At 41.2% G+C, this 19,077-nt stretch overlaps 1 long non-coding RNA gene across 1 annotated transcript in view; it reads left to right on the top strand.

Annotated features, from left to right (window-relative positions):
* Positions 1-19,077, top strand: part of LOC110743769 — a 210,403-nt gene that overhangs the window by 21,412 nt on the left and 169,914 nt on the right. Inside the window, exon 2 of the long non-coding RNA XR_002523326.2 lies at positions 10,101-10,204. This is a non-coding gene — a long non-coding RNA (uncharacterized LOC110743769). The remainder of the gene's footprint in view (positions 1-10,100; positions 10,205-19,077) is intronic.

Raw genomic sequence — 19,077 nt, 5'->3', positions numbered from 1 at the left:
GCTCCACCTTCCTTTGGTGACTTCTGTGTTGCTGATTAAAGCCACTTGGAGGACCTCACTAATGCTCACTCCTCCTATGGGTCTCCTCTACTGATCTCGTCACTGGGGGGCTGGCTCCACAGGTAAGCCATACTTGCTACTTGTTCCTAGGAAGTCAGGGAAGAGGGGAAGGAGGCAACGGATTGCCACTTTTCACCTCATCAAAGCTATGGGATCCTGCCTTTTGGCTGCTTTCATTGATCCTTTTATTCTCTATGGATGTTTGTTATGAGATCTTTGTGTTCACAATGAGGAGTCCTAAAAACAAAAAAGATGTCAATGTCATCCATTTAAGTAATCTGTGCAGCATTTTAGAAGCAACTAAAATATTCTGTGACAAGCATTTTCATTAAAAAACATCCAATGTGAGAGGCTTACTATAAACTACGCAAAGTGTTGTGGTCTTCTAACGGGTGCAGACATGGCATCCTCATAATCACTCTCCTTTGCAGTTTGAGCCTATTGTTTTTTGTCCTTCCTGCACTGAATTGAAACCACCTTTGTCACCTCTGGAAACTTTGACTTTAGGGCAGCCCCAAGGCTGACTGAGGTGAATATGGAACACGTCCCTCCAGTGTCTGGATTGAGCAAGTGAAATATCTCTCTGGGGGTAGAGGAGTGCCTGCCTGCAGGGACAGGGTAGAATGGGGGACAGGGGAAGAGTATCCATGTCTGCAGCCAGGCCAGCACAACAAGGCCTCATTTCTCCTCCACTGCAAAAAGACTGTATGCCTCACTGTTTTGTACTTCATTTCCTTTGAGCTGCTGCCCTCTCTCCTCCTCTGCCAAGTGTATGAGTTTGGCAGGGAGGCTGGCAAGCATTTCACAAGACGGTAAAGGTTAAGGTACGGTGGAGGTTGTTTAGTGCAGAATTGTAAATATTTGTTAAAAGGTTTGTAGAGCTGCTTCTTTTGATACCTCTAATCCACCGAGACAGAAATAACTTCAAAGCCATGCCTAGTCTGACTTGGTCCTCAACCAAAGGAAAAAATCAGCTACTGCTAAAATGTGTTTTCACTCACAGCCAGGCAGCCTGCCTTAGCAGGCGTCCTGAAGGATGAATCATAACGTAATTGTCTTTGGGCACTTGCACATCTGCTTAGGAGCGTCAACAGGGCAGGAGCTGAGCTGCATGAATAAATGTGAAGGAGCCTTTAGTTTACACCGTTCCATGCTGTCGACAGCGGAACGAGAAGTCCGTTCAGAAGGATGGGCTGAGCCAGCTCACCTGCCCACAGAGAAGGAAGGCTTCCCAGCGTGCTACTTGGAATGTAGGGAGAACAACATTTCTTTACAATTCGGGGCTTCTCCAGGGATTTCAGAGCAAGGATTTCCACATTATCTCATGAGACCTGAGTATCTGAGTTCTTAGGTGGAAAACAGGAGAGGGAATTGGAAGGTATTGCACAATTGCAGGTGGGTTTTAAGAATTTTGGTAGTTTAAAAAAATACTATAAACTTCTGTGAACAATTACTGTTGAAGCCAATTCCTTTATTTTCTTCCATTTCCAAAGTATACTCTTACTTTTATCTCACAGAATTTCATTTATTCCCCAAAGCCATAAAGAACAGACAAGAGTGAATAGTATTCTGGGTGTCATCTATAGGGAGAAAATTGATTACATAAACTTAATTTAACAGTTGAAGAGGCTTTAGAACTTTGCAAGGCCTCTGGACTGAGGTTGGCTTATTTCTCAGTCAATGCTTTGTGGCTTTGGGGTTGAGATTTGAGGCCTGACCACAGTCTCCCTACTACTTTTAACTAGAAGATTGTAGTATGCATTTTCATACAAGAGCTGACTCTACTGCTTAAAGTGAAAATTGTTGGTTGCATCCAAACCCTTGGATCATTTTCTGACAGATGATGGGCTCACTTGCTCACTGCAAGAACTCCTACAGCAGTGGATCATGGCTTGCCACACTTTAGAATCACTGAGAGTAGTAAAGAGGCAAGAATGTCTTTGCCTGCCACCAGAACTTCTGATTCTATTGGTCTGGGATGGCTCACAGGCAGGAAATAATGTTTAATGCTCCCACGTGATTCTAATGTAAAGCTAGGGTTGAGGATCTGTGTTCTGTGTTAGGTGACTGCCCAGCACAAAGAGATAAAACAGCGCCCCATCCTCTCCATATTTTCTGATTCGTTTCCTGTTTTGGCAAAGAGTGAGGATGGTAGAGGAGAGAAAATATTGTCATGATCTTTGGTCTGAGACTTCATTTTTTCCCCAAACAATAATTTTGTGTACCTATTCCTATCCCTATGAAGATACCAATGACAAAAAAAATACAAAAATTGATAAGGAAGCAGTGTTTGCTGAGTGAAATAAGTCAGGGCATTTAGAGACCTGGGTTAAGAATCCTGACTCTTAAACTCTCAAACTTTGTGATATAGGGCAAGGAATTTGACTTTTCTTCAACATTGGTTTGTTCCTCTTATAAAAAATGAATAATGATGTATATCTCGTAGTGCCATTACAAGAGTTAAAATGATGATAAATATAACATCTAGCACCTATGCACTCAATAACAGCTATTCTAATATGGTTGAGTGGGCAACAAAAACGGTTACTGAGAATCCATGAAATTTTTTTAAGAAATGAATTTTATGGTTCAGTAATAATTTCCAAAAGAATTCATTCAGTAATTTATTTATAAAATCTTTATTGGGTCAGTATTATGTACAAACAAATGTGCTGGGGATATGGGACCAGACACAGTCTCTTGACTGATGGGGCTTATAGTCTAGTGGGTAAGTTAGAATAGAGAAGAAGGAAAGGGAAACAATGGTGTCGAGACTTTTACCTGAAAAGGTTGAATTCTCCTCTATTTGACTAAGAAACACATCTACTGAGAACACTTATTTTGTAGGCAAGCTCAACAGTTAGATACCCAAGTTTTGTTATTACTGTGTAGCAAACCACCCCAAAACTTAGTGGCTTATAACACACATTTTGCATTATCTCTCATGGTTCTAGGGGTTGATGGGGACTCACTCAGCTGGGCTGTCCTCAGGATTTTTCACACACTTGCAGGCAAGTGGTGGCTGGGGCTAGAGTCATTGGAAGCCTCTGCTGGGTTCACTGACATGGCTTGCATGTGCTGCTTGCTGCTGGCTGGGAGCACGGGTGGGGCTGTCAACTAAGACACCCCCATGAATCTTGGGCTTTTCACAACATAATGAGTGTTCCAAGAACGGGCGTTCAGAGGACCTAGGTGGAAGCATCATGGATTATTATGACCCTCAGCTTTGGAAACCACAGCATCTCACTTCTATCACTTAACACATTAACAGGAGGCCCCAGATTGAAGGGGTAAGAGATACTCAGGGCGTGGATTCAAAGAGGGGTAGTTCACTGGGGAGGGAGCGTTAGGTATCCTTAGATCTTTGGAGATGAGCTACCATAGAAATCCTGCAGATAGCTGGAATAGTGGCTGTGGAGTAGGGATGAGTGATTTTGAGACAGGATTCAGATTTGGAAGACATCTGTGTAGAGGTTACAGTTAGAGTGAAGGGAAGACCACTTTTAGAGGAATGGAGACCTGACAGTTATTCAATGGAAGAAAAAACTGAACCAAAAATAGGTCTCATAGGGGAAGAATGAAGAAAGTCTAAACTCGGGTGTTAATGTAGAGAAGTGTCTCATCAAGAAGGGTGCGATCAGATTTAAATGTCTCAGAGTTTGAGAAGAAAGAGATCTAGAAATGTATGTGATTTAACAAAAGGGAGGTCAATGAGTCACAGCATAGTATAATAAATATGTGCTAGGAGTTTGAGTTTATAGTATAAGATTATCAGTTAGATTGCTCCAGAAGGACTTCATGAGTGGAATGAGGCCTTACTTGGCATTTGAAGGGTGTATCTGGGAATACATTCTGGAAAATACATTCTGGTTGTGTGTTTGGGCTGGTTGTGTCGGGAGCCAACCATTCACCAAACCCATCCTCATCTTGCTGGATATTCCACTGGACTACATTAGATGTCATATGACTCTGAGCTCTGATATGTGCTTATAACAACCGTCCATGTGTGATTCTCCATGTTCTCTCTCCTTTTGAAATGACCCTGGAAGTCACATGTTAAGGATGGCAGAGCTGAAAGATGGAAGAATCCTGAATCCCTGAACCACCCATTGTAGGAGAGCCACCTGCCAAGTAGGAGCACCTGTTTTGGATTTTAGATAAGCAATTAAAAAACTTTTGTATTAAGCCACTGACATTTTGGTTAATCTATTCCAATGACTAGCAATATCTAGAAGTGAAAGACTCCTTTAAAGGACAAGAAATAGACTGATGAGGCTAAGGAGGAGGGCTGGGAATGGGAATAATTGGAGAAAAAATTGAAAAAGTTGGTGGTGGCCAGATTGTGGAGGACATCCTACAATATTACCTCTTACATTTGTATTTTCAAATTTGAAAAACATGTCATATTATCTTTTTCTTACATAGCCTTATGAGGCAGATATTAATATTATATTTTAAAGATGATGAAATTTAGGCTTAAAGCCAGTGATTATACCCTAAAGTTATGTAAGCACAGAGCTAAGGTTCAAATGCAGGTTGACAGAGTTGGAGGCTAATACTCTCTCCAGTAATAGACAGCTAACTCATATGGCCAACTGAAAGTTGGAAACTACTACAAACAGTCTGTGTGTTCAAGGCAGAGTCTAAGGATTATTATTTTGGTAGCAGCTTTTAGGATGAATGAGCAGTGATTCTAACTAATGAGCTTTGGAGACAGCAAGGAGCAAAATGATAAGCTTGAATTAAGATGGTGGCAGATGAGAAGGAAAGGAAGGGTCAAAGTAAAGTTTTATGAAGGAGAAATCTACAGGGCCTGGATCCTGGGTGTGAGATACAAGAGTGAGGCAGGATTAGATGCTACCTACTGTTAAGGTTCAAGTATGTCTGCGCATGTTTAGCAAAATGGTAGGGAAGGCCCCAGAAGAGTTAATTTGCATGGGGACTTCAATTTATCTTGAAAAGAGGACTTTTGTCCCTGTCTGGGGGAATGGAAGAGAGGTGCTTATTCAATTCCCAGGGCCCTGTTCTAGATCTAAGACAGGCAGAGAGAGGAACAGAAGGCAAAAGCAGATGAAGATGGTTTCATAAAATATTTTGTGAAATGTGGGGCAAAAGACTGTTTCGGAGCTCAAGGAACAAACATGTGATGACACGGTGCTGGAGTAACAGGCCCTCTTGCCTTTTTCTTATAGGACCTGCATGGCTCTGACCCGATGCGGCTTGAAGGGGGTGTGCATTTTTTTGGAATTGAGTGCACTCTGCACATTTGGGAGCCTGGGGATAGCACAGGGGCAAGAATGGCATTTGGGAATTGTATCCCCTCAGAAGGTGCCAGTGGGGCAGCAGCACCTGTGCCCCTGTGGAGTAAGCAGACAAGGGCTTCTCATCTGCATGAGTGGGACACTCACAGGGGGCTCAGGAACACCTGGTTGGGGTGAGGGGAGGGCCTTGCAGCACGTGGGGACAATGGATGAGCAAAATTTAAATTATTGCTATTGATGTAGTTATTTGCCTCTAACAATTGGTGAGCCCTGGGGAAATTCTGGATCCCACTGGGCCCCACGCTGAGAATATTAATGTATAATTTAATGAGGAGACACCTTCCATATACAAGATAGGATCATTTAAGGATTGAGACCTGAACAACAAAAACCGGCTTATTTATACAAATGTAACCTAATCCTAACCCTGTTTAAGCTTCTTATTGTGGGCCCTTTTACTTGATGGGACTTGGTCTGGCAGCATCCTTGGTGTTTAAGAGGTTATATTTTCAGAAAAAAAGAATTTTTTTTTTTTACTTGAATGTTTCAAAATGCTTTCATGGTATGTGAAGAAAGCCACTTGATTAAAGCGTTTGTAGTTTATATTAAATCCCTTTCTTCTTTGCAAAGAATGTAAAGTTCTGGCACAAACTAAAAGGGTTAACCTACACCTGGCCTTTTCACTGTGTCATTGCAAATATTGTGAGTAAAGTCCAAAATATGAGTCTTCATGTGAATATTTGGTAATTTCTCCCTGCCCCGCCCCTGCACCCCGAACTCCCCAACCATGTATCTCACGCTGTAAATATGTTATTCGTTTATTAAGTACTGTGTGGCAAGCAAGCAAATTAGCAGTTTTGACACCCCCTCCAGTAGTAAAGAGGGAGAACACCTGTAGAGACTAAACGTTTGCTCATTCATCTGTTCATTGTACCACCCTTCTCTTACAAAACCCACTAACTAGAAGCCTCCTGGTATTGGTTCTGTGTCTGTGTGCTCCTTCTCCTGTGTTTTTGAGATGCAGAGCTGCCTGTTTAAACACACAAAACCCATCTACACGTTGAGTTTAGATGAGACCATCCCAAGCCACAGGCTATTATTTTTCCTGCTTTGAGTATCACTACCTCGCTCGCATTTGTTATCCTCAAAGAAATGGCTCCCAAGGGCGAGGAAGCAGTCAGTGCTGCACCTTCCTTCCCCCCTCCTCAGCAGCCCTGCTTGTTTGATAGATTGCTCCGTTAGAGCAAGTCTATTTACTTAAAGACAGACTGCCAGACTTCCATAAACACTTGTGAGAGAAAGACAGTCCAGTTCGTTGTTCTCTGCCCAGCCATTAGCCACGTTGTTTCAAGCCTTCTGTATTTTGGCCTGGAGGACACACACTTGGAGGTCGGTGTGGCCATGTTTCCTGCAGGAGCTGTTTCTGGCACTCCGGGTGTTGCTCATTCCCTTCTCTGCAGCAGGGGAGTCAGTGTCCCTTGTAGGCAAGAATACAAAGCAAACTGAAATGCTAAAGAAATAAGTTGGCAGAGCACGTTCCACGGGCCCAATCCAACAACAAACTAGTAACCATTTAATTTTTGCCCATTTGTTTTATTTGTTGCATAATATGCTTTAAGGCAAAGTTAGCACAAATAATTCATTCATCCAGTATTTATTGAATGTCTGCGATGTGCCAGGTACCATACTAGGCAATGAGGATGTAGCGTCGAAGTAAATCAGACAATAATCACTGCTCTTCTGAAGCAAACAATCTAGTGGGAAAAGAAAACAATTGCATATTAAGTGAAAATTATGCAGTGAAACCTAAAATTACAGGGCTTCACATATTTCCTAAATCTATTTGAAATAACATACAGTGTCTTATCACTTTACAGTTTGTAAATAGTTTTTTACATATCAGGTGAAATCAAGGAGGCACTTTCACATGCTTCAACTTTATTATCATTTCAGTAGTTCTGTGAGGTGGGCGTTATTTACCTTGTTTACTAATGGTGAAGCTAAGCTCAGAGTTGGTTGTGTAAGCCCAGTTTTGCAGAGTCACCTCAAGCTCAGACATTCTGACAGAGCAACTAGAACAAAACCTCAAAACATCCAATGAGTTGTATGTTTTTGAAATAATACTGGTAAAAATGTAAACACTCAAGGTTAATAGTGGTCTGACAGTTAGTGGAGGGAGACTCAAGGAAATTCATAAATTATGCTACTGTCACTTGCATCCCTCCATACTTTGCCTCTTAGGGTGTTACACACTCAAGAAATCTCGGGGAGGGGAGTGTGGAACACGCAGTGGGAAACTAGCACCACACTCTTCTGTCTCGCAGTGAGATGCTGGAAAAGACCACTGCATTTAGAGTTTCCATACCTGAGTCTCAGTTGAATCTGTGATGTGGACTGGAGATTCCAATTATCAGGAGTGTGTCTGGGGCACTCTGGGGCCTATGAACTCTAGAAACAAAAACTCCCCAACTCCCTTCAGAGGCCAAGTCCTGCATTGAGGAGAAACTGCTAGGAGTAGAACCCAACCTGACAATAGGAATCACAATGCCAATAGAACGAGAAATTCCAGTAAGAATGGGAGAGGGAGCAGAGAAGGAGCATCTCAGAAAGCCGGGATGTATTTATCTCCTTAAAAACAACAAAAGAGGTAATTATAGAGCTATGGGCCTAGACAAGTGATCTAGACACATCCTTCTCTCCTAAAAGTGGAGGAAAACTCATCTGTCTGAAAAATGAGCAACAGAAAAAGGATCGTGGGTGAATCACATACAAAGTTACGCAAAAAGGAACATAAAAAGCAGAAAATGTCCCTATTCAATGAAGAATTTAGAAAAATGTGCTGAAATAGATGACCATTATAACCAGATGTTTCAAAATAAGCTAAAAATTTTAAGAAAGTGATAGAAACTACGAAAGAACAACAGAAGTAAGAATTAGAAAAAACTCAGAAATGAGATAATTGGGCAAAAGGATAATTTCATTGACAATAGAATTTATAAAAAAATTGTTTTAAAATTAGAAATGATAAAACTGGGAAGAAAATAAAAGTTAATTAACACAATGAATATTGTCTTAAGAGAAATAGAAGAGGGAAAAAGAAAAAAATTTAAAAATCAAGAAATGAAGGAAAGAAAAGCTGTTTGAGAGAACGTGATACATAAAAGAACAAAGAACATCCAATATACATATTATAGGAACCCCCAAAGGGGAAAAGCAAATAAATGAAGCACAGGAAATATTAAAATCTGTAATATGAGGAAACTTTCCTGAAATAAAAAAATGAAGTCAGGTCTCATATGAAAAGGAATGACTTGGGAAAACTGCTCCCCAGAAAACCAATACCAAGACATATTCTAGTAAACATTGGACCTGAAAGCGACCCTAGAGAAAAAGATCCTTTGGGTATCCAGGCAAGAGAACAATTCACGTGTTAGGGAAAATAAATAAAATTTTAATCAGACCATCCAAGAGCAGTATGTTAGCCAGAGAACAACAGAATAACAATGACAATACTTAAGAAAATGTCAGCTATGGAGTTTATATCTAGCCAAACTGACCTTCACATATACAGTTCAGACATGTTTCATGGCCATGGCCCAAACTTAGGAAGCGGCAATCCTGTGAGTTCTTCCTGAGGGATCTATAAGAGCATGTGACTTAGACAACCCTGATTACTGTCAAGTTGTTGGTGGAAGGGCTGGTGGACCTTGCTGGTGGAAATGCTCCACTAAAAGGAGGAAGCAAACTCAGGAGAAGGAAGGATGATATTCAGGATGCATGGGATCCAATGCAAAACAGGTGAAAGCAAGAATAATCTGACAGATTCCTTTGTGGAAAACTGTCTTCAATAGAAGCACTTTGGAGGGTATGGGAAATTTAGTCAGATGTTTAAATAAAGCACATGAAAAAAATAAGACAATTATTAATTCCAGGACAGACAAAAAGTTGTATGAGAAATTAAATAGAATCATAGTATGTTACCTGACTTAATGAATAATATGTACATAGTCAAAACACAGAAACTGAATATAGATATGACTCAAGATATATTAATAAGACAAATTATATTTAGAGAATAATGAAGAAGAAAAGATGGTATAATTGAACTATTATCCTAATCCACTAGAGTAAAAAGTCAATAGCTAATGAATCAAGTAATAGGATTATATTGTATAAATTATTCAGAAATATGGAGCAAAAAATGGAGGAGAAACAGTAAAAGAGTTTGAAGATATTGTTTCTGGGGGAAAAAGATAAGGAATGTGAGAGGGATAAGGGACTGTTGTTTTGGTTATAAGCCTTTTAGTCCAATCTGATTTTTTTAGACAGGGTCTAGCTCTGTTGCCCAGGCTGGAGTGCAGTGGCCTGATCTTGGCTCACTGCAACCTCCGCCTCCCAGGTTCAAGCAATTCTCCTGCCTTGGCCTCCTGAGTAGCTGGGATTACAGGCACCCACCACCACGCCTGGCTAATTTTTGTACTTTTAGTAGAGATGGGGTTTCATCATGTTAGCCAGGGTGGTCTCAAACTTCTGGCCTCAAGTGATCCACCCACCTCAGCCTCCCAAAGTGCTGGTATTACAGGCGTGAGCCACCACACCGGGCCCCTATCTTTTTGTCCAAAGTGTATGTAATCTTTGATAACAAATGAAAATGCTAATTAAAAAAGAAAAACCTCCACTGAGCCCTGACTTTCAAACAAAACCAACTCCCTGCCCATCACATGTCCCAAGGGCCTCACCCTGGCAGGTGACCAGCTGTCTCTCCATGGTCTCTTCCAGATTCCTCCAGGTCCGAACAAGAACCACTGATGCAGAACGTGAAGACCAGAAGCGTTCATTAGCTACCACCCTTTGTTTGACTGATGAGGAAATCAAGGCTGATGGTGAGTGGCTGGCCCCAACGCACTGCTCTCTTGTGTCTGACTTAGATCTTGGGTCACCTGCCCGTGATTGGTGTTCTTTCTGCTGTCACAAAGTGCTCCCTCCAGTGAGTTTATTCGATCCGTGTGAACATCTGCCTTCAGGCTGCTGGTGGTCTCAGCGCCTGCTTTTCCCCTGTCCTCTTAGGCATGCTCTGATTTGAACTATTTTGGAGCTGCCTTTGGGGTGAGTTTGGCCTGTGAGTCCAGTGCACTTTAACCTGCCCTCTGCTGCCCTCTGCTGGCGACATCTGGGCTTTGCCGTTCACCCTTTTAGGCGTGGCCCCACCACTTCCTTTCTGTGAAGAACATTCTTTGCGTCTGGGCATGATTGTGCCCTCTGACCTGTGCCAATCCATGTTGACTAGTCCCGTCTGTTACCTGGGAGCTTGTTAGGAATGCAGAACCCTAGGCCCCACTCTATATTTATTGAATCAGAATCTGCATTTTAACTAGATCCCAAGTGATTCATATGCACATTAAAGTTTGAGAAGCACTGTTCTGGGTCAAACTCAGCTACATTCAGGAAACAGTCGAGATCAATCTTTTCTACTCAGTAATTATCTTGGATCACTCTAATACCTGTTCCAGTTCTGTCACTTGGTAATGATGATTTCTGGTCCAGATGCTTTTTTCTGCCGGGATGGCTGTCTGCAGTAACAGAGAGCAGGAAGTGCCGTACTTGGAATCCTAAATTTTAAAAATCCACTAAATTAAAAGCTGGGATGGCAGGAAGGCATAGCACATGAATTGTGCTACAATATTTCAATCCTCCTGCATCTTTTCCCCTTTACCTCCCACAATTAATAGAAATGTCATTTTGGCTTTGAAGATAGACTAAACTTATTATTCAGTAAGTTTAAAAAAGATCTATTTTGGTTTTGGAGGGTTTTGTTTTATTTTGTTGTGACATGGTCTCGCTCTGTCACCCAGGCATGTGCCACCACACCCAGATACATTTTAAATTTTTAGTAGAGACATGGTCTCCTCTCCAATGTTGCCCAGGCTGACCTTGAACTCCGGTGCTCAAGTGATCCTCCTGCTTCAGCCTCCTAAAGTGTTGGGATTCCTGACATGAGCCATGGCACCCAGTCTCTATTTTGTTTATAAATTATAAAATCTTTTTATATAACTGCACTGGGTATTTGGGAGACATTAGTCTGTGGGGTTTTCAGAATGCTAGAAATACAACATGTTACTTAATGAAGTATTCCCCCATGTTCTCTTTCACAACTTCATTCATTCTCAGGCATTTGATTGTCAAAGGTTTACTAAGCACGCACCATAGACCAGACATGTGTTAGGTTCTGAGAATTCAGGGCAGACGTGGCTCCTACTTTCATTGATATTCCAGTCTAATGTGGAAGACAGAGATTAAGCAAATTATGATTTCATGACAATTGTATCAAGAGAAACTGATGAAAGTTCAAATTGGTTTCCACAAAAAAATGACATTTAAATGGAGACTTAAAGGATATTGGAGTTGGTGAGGGGTGAGTGGGAAAGAGCAATTTAAGCCAAGAAAGTCCTGAGAGGAGCAGGAGCTGAGTGGGAGCACCAGGAAGAGGACTGTGGCAGAGCACAAGCTGGAGATGGTCTGTGAGGGACATTGAGGTCAAACGGGGCAGGGTTTAGTAGCATCTGGAAGTTAGCTGGTGGTTGATCTTATTGTAAGAACAATGGGAGACCCTGGAGAGTTAAACACAGGGAAAATGATGTGATATAATTTTTTCAGTCTCACCAAACATGCTATTGTTCATGCAGTTTGAAGCTGACCCTAAATCTCTGGGCCATGGTATCTCTTATGGGCACACCAGACTTTGGGTTGAGTGTAGGCTCTGAAACCATATTCCCCTGTTCCCAGGAGACCAGCAAAGACACTTAGTTCTCCTCCTTCTGCATGCCCCAGGAATACAGAACTGTAGACTGTGGCTACCTGTGTTCCATCTACTTCCGGAAAGAGGTCCTCCCTCCACTCCCTGCCATCCAGCCCCTTGCTCCAAAACTGTAGTAAATGGGTTTAATGTAGTCTGAAGTTTTTCTACAGAGTATATTTATCGCCATAGCAAATGATGCTCATTCTTTGAAAACAAGCCTCTGGTGTATAAATGATAAGGATAGTTGTGTCCAGGCATAAAGCAGAGAGACTGACACCAGTTCATGCCTGGATAGAATGATTGGAAAGGGGAGTCCAAAGAGAGAATTCTGCTTTGACAAGAAGAATTTCAAAATATGTCTCTGCCCCCCAAAAATTTTACTTCAGAAGAAGGAACTCACACTATTCGAGAAGGAGTAGGCAGGTTGTTTAGAATCTGTGAAAACGGAATAAGTGGGCATGTTTGCTTTTATGACTTACAGCAGAGCAGAAGAAAAAATAACACAAATCTATTATTAGAAATGCAGTTTGCTTTTAAATCAATTATGTAGAGACTGTGAGAAAGAGGAGTCAAAATAAACTTAGTATAAGGAAGATTTTACTCTGTAACTAGGTTTTGTTTTCTTTGGTTCTATATTTTGCTATTACTGAAAAATTGTTTATTTAGTGAAATACATTAAAGTTTTCTTAACACGTGTAACTACCTTTTACATAATTAGCCCTTCTGTAGCAGTATTTAACATCTGTCTTTGCCATAAGTCCCAAGGGCAGCTGAACCCAGGCTGCAATGGGCCACATTGACTGGCCATCTGAGCTTGTGGCTCGGTGTAGCAAACATGGTCCCCAGAGATATCCCAAGAAGCCTGGAGGACCAGTCTCAGCAAACAAACCAATGTTGGTGTGTGTTTTGTAAAAAAGTTTCTCCAAACTCACATGTAGCACTTCTCTGACCACAGCACTACCTATTGCTTTGGTTTGAAGCCAAGAATCTGCTTTTGCAATTTTAGTCTGCTTCCAATATGTCAAAAGATGCTGTAAAATTCTCAGACCTGGATGATCATATACTGATTTATACATTTCTATTTCCACCTACATAAGCACATGCCATGTAACTCACCAGGGACTTCAGGAGTAAAATCATGCAATGACAGGTAGTAACTCTAAGAATTCTGCACAATCAGTGAGTGTCCAAGCTCTTCTAGAACTCTCTGTGAACCATCAATAGAGCAGGGTGTAGTTTGAGGATGATTTATTCTTCAACTGAAGTCGATTCAAGTCACTTTCTAGGGAAAAAAAAAAGTGTTGCTTCTTAGGAAACTGTCATTTCTCTCCACATTTCCTTTTCACCCACCAATCTTGCTTGAACCAGGCTCCGTTTTAACAGTGAATGTGGAAGTAAGAATGCAGAACCCCATTCTGAGGAACAAACAGCATTTAACAGGTGAACTTGTAGAAGGAAGACCAGTATTTGGGCACCATCAAACTTAGTAGGGCATTTCTAGTGGAACAGAAATGTTTTCCTTGCAGACAGATATCTAACAGCTCTCACACTGATTTCTTGGGGAGATAATAAGTACAGTAAAATATGTAATTTACTTTAGATGTTCTGGATGCCTTTTCCTGTGAGATTTCCTCATGTGCCTTTTTTGTGCTGTTTTGTGTTTCTGTGTACAAGAGAGAAATGTGTTTCCATTATGCCTAGTGGCAAAAGTAAGCCAGGCTGGAGATTTTTTAATTTACTGTAAACTGCAACTTCCTTATAGCAAGGTGCTTACTACTGGGGGATGGAGTTTACAGAATGAATACAGTTGAGTGAGGTTAGAAAGAAAACCAGAGACAAAGAAAGTGGCTATATTGAGGATGCTTAAAATGTTCTATTTTCTGCAGAGGCACATATAACAAACTGACCTCTGAGAGTCATATTCACAAGCTCATTAAAAGCCCAGAGCTAGAAAAAAACCTCCAGATGTATGGCCTATTTCTCACTCCATCCTTGCCATGGTTGGGCTTAGGAACTTTGACTACCCTGGTGAAAAAGGAGAGAAAAAGAAGTGGGAGGGAGAGAATCATTTTAAAATGAAAGGTTTAAATTTGAAGTGACTGGGTATACTTAAGTGAAAGTAAAGACTCTAAAGCTAAACCAACATCGGTTTTGGAAACATAAAGAAGTGTAAATTTTTGCACATCCCACTCTCAGTACAGAATCTCTGAAACTTAAATCTGCTCAGGCACCAAGCAGAGCCCAGAGCAGTATTGTACAGTAGTTCCTCCCAAGAGCACTTCCATGCATAGAACTTACAAGCCATCCTAGTGAGTTTCCCAAAACGAAATCATCACTCTATGTTCCTTTGATACCAAAAAAAAAAAAAAAAAAAAAAAAAAAAAGAAAAAAAAAAGAAGGAGAAGGAGAAGGAGGAGGAGGAGGAGGAGGAGGAGAAGGAGAAGGAGAAGGGCAAGGGGAAGGGGAAGGGGAGGGGTAGGGGGAGGGGGAGGAGGAGGGGAAGGGGAAGGAGAAGGAGAAGGAGTCATTCTTTTTCTGACATTGGCCAGTTTTGTAACGTTAAAATTTGATATCTGTTAAATGTGTACAACATGCCTGGTCCTGTGTACCTCTGGGGTAAAAATGTAAACATGGTACAGTCATGCCCATGGAGACCTGACATTCTAGTCAGAGACATTAGATATATGCGTGTTGAGTAAACGATTAAGGAATAGGACAGCGTATCACGAAGTGATCATTGGGTAAAACTGAATAACAATGACATTTGTTGCACACTTTCTATGCACCAGCTTCTGTATTAATCACGCTATGTATATTAACTATTTTACCCTGACAACAATCCTGCAGGGTAGGGGCAATTATTATCCTCATTTTACAGAAGAGAAAGTGGAGATACAGAAGGTGAGCGCCATCTTCAGGCTGTATGTCATTGAACTAGCGTTTAAACCTGGCCTGAGCTTTGCTGCCTCCCAGAGTTTAAAGCAGAGAGGAGAGCCTGGGCCAAAGTTATTCGAGTGGCTTCTTAGGAGAAGCAGAGTTCTGGACTCTGGGCAGAGTCCAGAAATAAGAGTAGGTAGTTGTGGATTGCTAGTAGTGGAGGTTGGAAGGCCTTCCAGGTAGGAGAACAGCATGAACACAGGAGGGCTCCAGGCAGGAAGAGTGGTACTAAAGAGAAACTCTGACACGGAGGCCAGTGAGTTCCAGTGGAAATAGAACAGGCTCCAGGGTTATGTCCATCTTGAGTTCCAGCCCAGTCATTTACTTGCCTCAACTTCCCTGAGCTTCAGTTTCTTCATCTATATACTGGAAGCAAATTAGTAACCTCACTACAGAGTTGTGAGTACTCAAGATATGATTCACGTAATCTCTTAGCACAGAAACTATCACATTGTCAGTGCCCAATAAAAGGAAGCTATTATATTATTCTAAGAGATATGTTAGGAGAAGTGGGAAACTCATACAGAACAGGGAGATGGGACCAGATTGTGGAAGGTCTTGTAAATCAGGTGGCAGTGAATAGGCATGTCATGGTAACCACTTGGGAAGTGAAGTCACAAACTTCAGGCCAGTGTATTTCTAACAGGGTTATGATTTATAAATGAACAATGATCAATATGGTGGGCTGTAACAAGGGTTTTTTAAAAAATAAAATTGAGCTAGAATTGAAATTTCACAGTGCTTCAGGGATAATACATTATTGTTTTATGATTCTCTTGATTCAGTTTGTATGTATTTTTTTTTATTATACTTTAAGTTCTAGGGTACATGTGCACAACGTGCAGGTTTGTTACATATGTATACATGTGCCATGTTGGTGTGCTGCACCCATTAACTCGTCATTTACATTAGATATATCTCCGAATGCTATCCTACCCCCCTCCCCCCTCCCCACAATAGGACCCGGGGTGTGATGTTCCCCTTCCTGTGTCCAAGTGATCTCATTTTTCAATTCCCACCTATGAGTAAGAACATGTGGTATTTGGTTTTCTGTTCTTGCGATAGTTTGCTGAGAATGATGGTTTCCAGCTGCATCCATGTCCCTACAAAGGACACGAACTCATCCTTTTTTTATGGCTGCATAGTATTCCATGGTGTATATGTACCACATTTTCTTAATCCAGTCTGTCACTGATGGACATTTGGGTTGATTCCAAGTCTTTGCTATTGTGAATAGTGCTGCAATAAACATATGTGTGCATATGCCTTTATAGCAGCATGATTTATAATCCTTTGGGTATATCCCCAGTAGTGGGATGGCTGGGTCAAATGGTGTTTCTAGTTCTAGATCCTTGAGGAATCGTCACACTGTTTTCCACAATGGTTGAACTAGTTTACAGTCCCACCAACAGTGTAAAAGTGTTCCTATTTCTCCACATCCTCTCCAGCACCTATTGTTTCCTGATTTTTTTAATGATTGCCGTTCTAACTGGTGTGAGATGCAAATCTCATTGTGGTTTTGATTTGCATTTCTCTGATGGTGAGTGATGATGAGCATTTATTCGTGTATTTATTTGGCTGTATGAATGTCTTATTTTGAGAAGTGTCTGTTCATATCCTTTGCCCACTTTTTGATGGGGTCATTTGTTTTTTTCTTGTAAATTTGTTTGAGTTCTTTGTAGGTTCTGGATATTAGCCCTTTGTCAGATGAGGAGATTGTAAAAATTTTCTCGCATTCTGTAGGTTGCCTGTTCACTCTGATGGTAGTTTCTTTTGCTGTGCAGAAGCTCTTTAGTTTAATGAGATCCCATTTGTCAATTTTGGCTTTTGTTGCCATTGCTTTTGGTGTTTTAGACATGAAGTCCTTGCCCATGCCTATGTCTTGAATGGTATTACCTAGGTTTTCTTCTAGGGTTTTTATGGTTTTAGGTCTAACATTTCTAATCCATCTTGAATTAATTTTCATATAAGGAGTAAGGAAAGGATCCAGTTTCAGCTTTCTACTTATGGCTAGCCAATTTTCCCAGCACCATTTGTTAAATAGGGAATCCTTTCCCCATTTCTTGTTGTTGTCAGGTTTGTCAAAGAGCAGATGGCTGTAGATGTGTGGTATTATTTCTGAGGACTCTGTTCTGTTCCATTGGTCTATATCTCTGTTTTGGTACCAGTACCATGCTGTTTTGGTTACTGTAGACTTGTAGTATAGTTTGAAGTCAGGTAGCGTGATGCCTCCAGCTTTGTTCTTTTGGCTTAGGATTGTCTTGGCAATGCGGAGGGGGTATTTTTTGGTTCCATATGAACTTTAAAGAAGTTTTTTCCAATTCTGTGAAGAAAATCATTGGTAGCTTAATGGGGATGGCATTGAATCTATAGATTACCTTGGGCAGTATGGCCATTTTCACAATATTGATTCTTCCTATCCATGAGCATGGTATGTTCTTCCATTTGTTTGTGTCCTCTTTTATTTCACTGAACAGTGGTTTGTAGTTCTCCTTGAAGAGGTCCTTTACATCCCTTGTAAGTTGGATTCCTAAGTATTTTATTCTCTTTGAAGCAATTGTGAATGGAAGTTCATTCATGATTTGGCTCTCTGTTTGTCTGTTACTGGTGGATAAGAATGCTTGTGATTTTTGCACATTGATTTTGTATCCTGAGACTTTGCTGAAGTTTCTTATCAGCTTAAGGAGATTTTTGACTGAGACAATGGGGTTTTCTAAATATACAATCATGTCATCTGCAAACAGGGACAATTTGACTTCTTCTTTTCCTAACTGAATACCCTTTATTTCTTTCTCTTGCTTGGTTGCCCTAGCCAGAACTTCCAACACTATGTTGAATAGGAGTGGTGAGAGAGGGCATCCCTGTCTTGTGCCAGTTTTCAAAGGGAATGCTTCCAGTTTTTGCCCATTCAGTATGATATTGGCTGTGGGTTTGTCATAAATAGCTCTTATGATTTTGAGATACGTTCCATCAATACCGAATTTATTGAGAGATTTTAGCATGAAGGGATGTTGAATTTTGTCAAAGGCCTTTTCTCCATCTATTGAGTATTAGGATGGGAGTTACCTGATTTTCCAGGTGTTGTGTGTCTCAATTTCCTTTGGCTAGGAAAAAGAATTACCTTCCCCCTTGTGCTTCCCAGGTGAGGTGATGCCTCACCCTACTTCAGCTCTCGCTGGTCGGGCTGCACTCGCAGACCAGTGCCAACTGTCCGACATGCCCCAGTGAGATGAACCCAGTACCTCAGTTGAAAATGCAGAGATCAACCATCTTCTGTGTCGCTCACGCTGGGAGCTGGAGGCTGGAGCTGTTCCTATTTGGCCATCTTGGGCGTGCCCCTTGGCTGATTTTTCCATGTATTTTTGTATGTGTACTTTTTAAATATATATATATATATATATATATATATATATGTGCAGGGTAACTACAAAAATTATTTCTTAGTGTAGGTTGAGGTGAAAAAGCTTTAAAAACCACTGATTTAGATAGTATCCTCCTCTACCAATTCCAGATGTCCTGATAAATACCAACTTGCCTACAAGAGCCAGAGGAAATTCGAAAATGCATGACATTATAGTAAGTACAGATTTTAAACCACAGCAAAGTGAGACTGTGTAGAAAGTTTATTTTGACTTTATCCTGTGGGGCTGCAGTGGCACAAAATGGTATACTGACATAGTTTTGATGTTTGTCCCCCCAAATCTCATGTTAAGATGTGATTCTCAATGTTGGAGGTGGGGCCCAGTGGGAGGTGTTTGGGTCATGGGAGTGGTTACCTCATGAATGGCTTGGTGCCCTCCCCATGGTAATGAGTTCACACAAGAGCTGGTTGTTAAAAAAGAAGAGACTGGGACCTGCCTCCTCTCTCTTGCTTGTTCTCTTGCCATGTGACACACCTGATCCCCTTTTGCCTTCTGCTATGAGTAAAAGCTCCTTGACGCTTCACCAGAAGCCAAGGAGATGCTGGTGCTATGTTTGTGCAGCCTGCAGAACTGTGGGCCAAATAAACTTCCTTTCTTTAAA

Source organism: Papio anubis, chromosome 7 (assembly GCF_008728515.1).
Source record: "Papio anubis isolate 15944 chromosome 7, Panubis1.0, whole genome shotgun sequence".
Taxonomy (NCBI): Eukaryota; Metazoa; Chordata; class Mammalia; order Primates; family Cercopithecidae; genus Papio; species Papio anubis.
The sequence above is the reverse complement of the archived record's forward strand: the minus strand, read 5'-3'. Positions and strand labels throughout refer to the sequence as shown.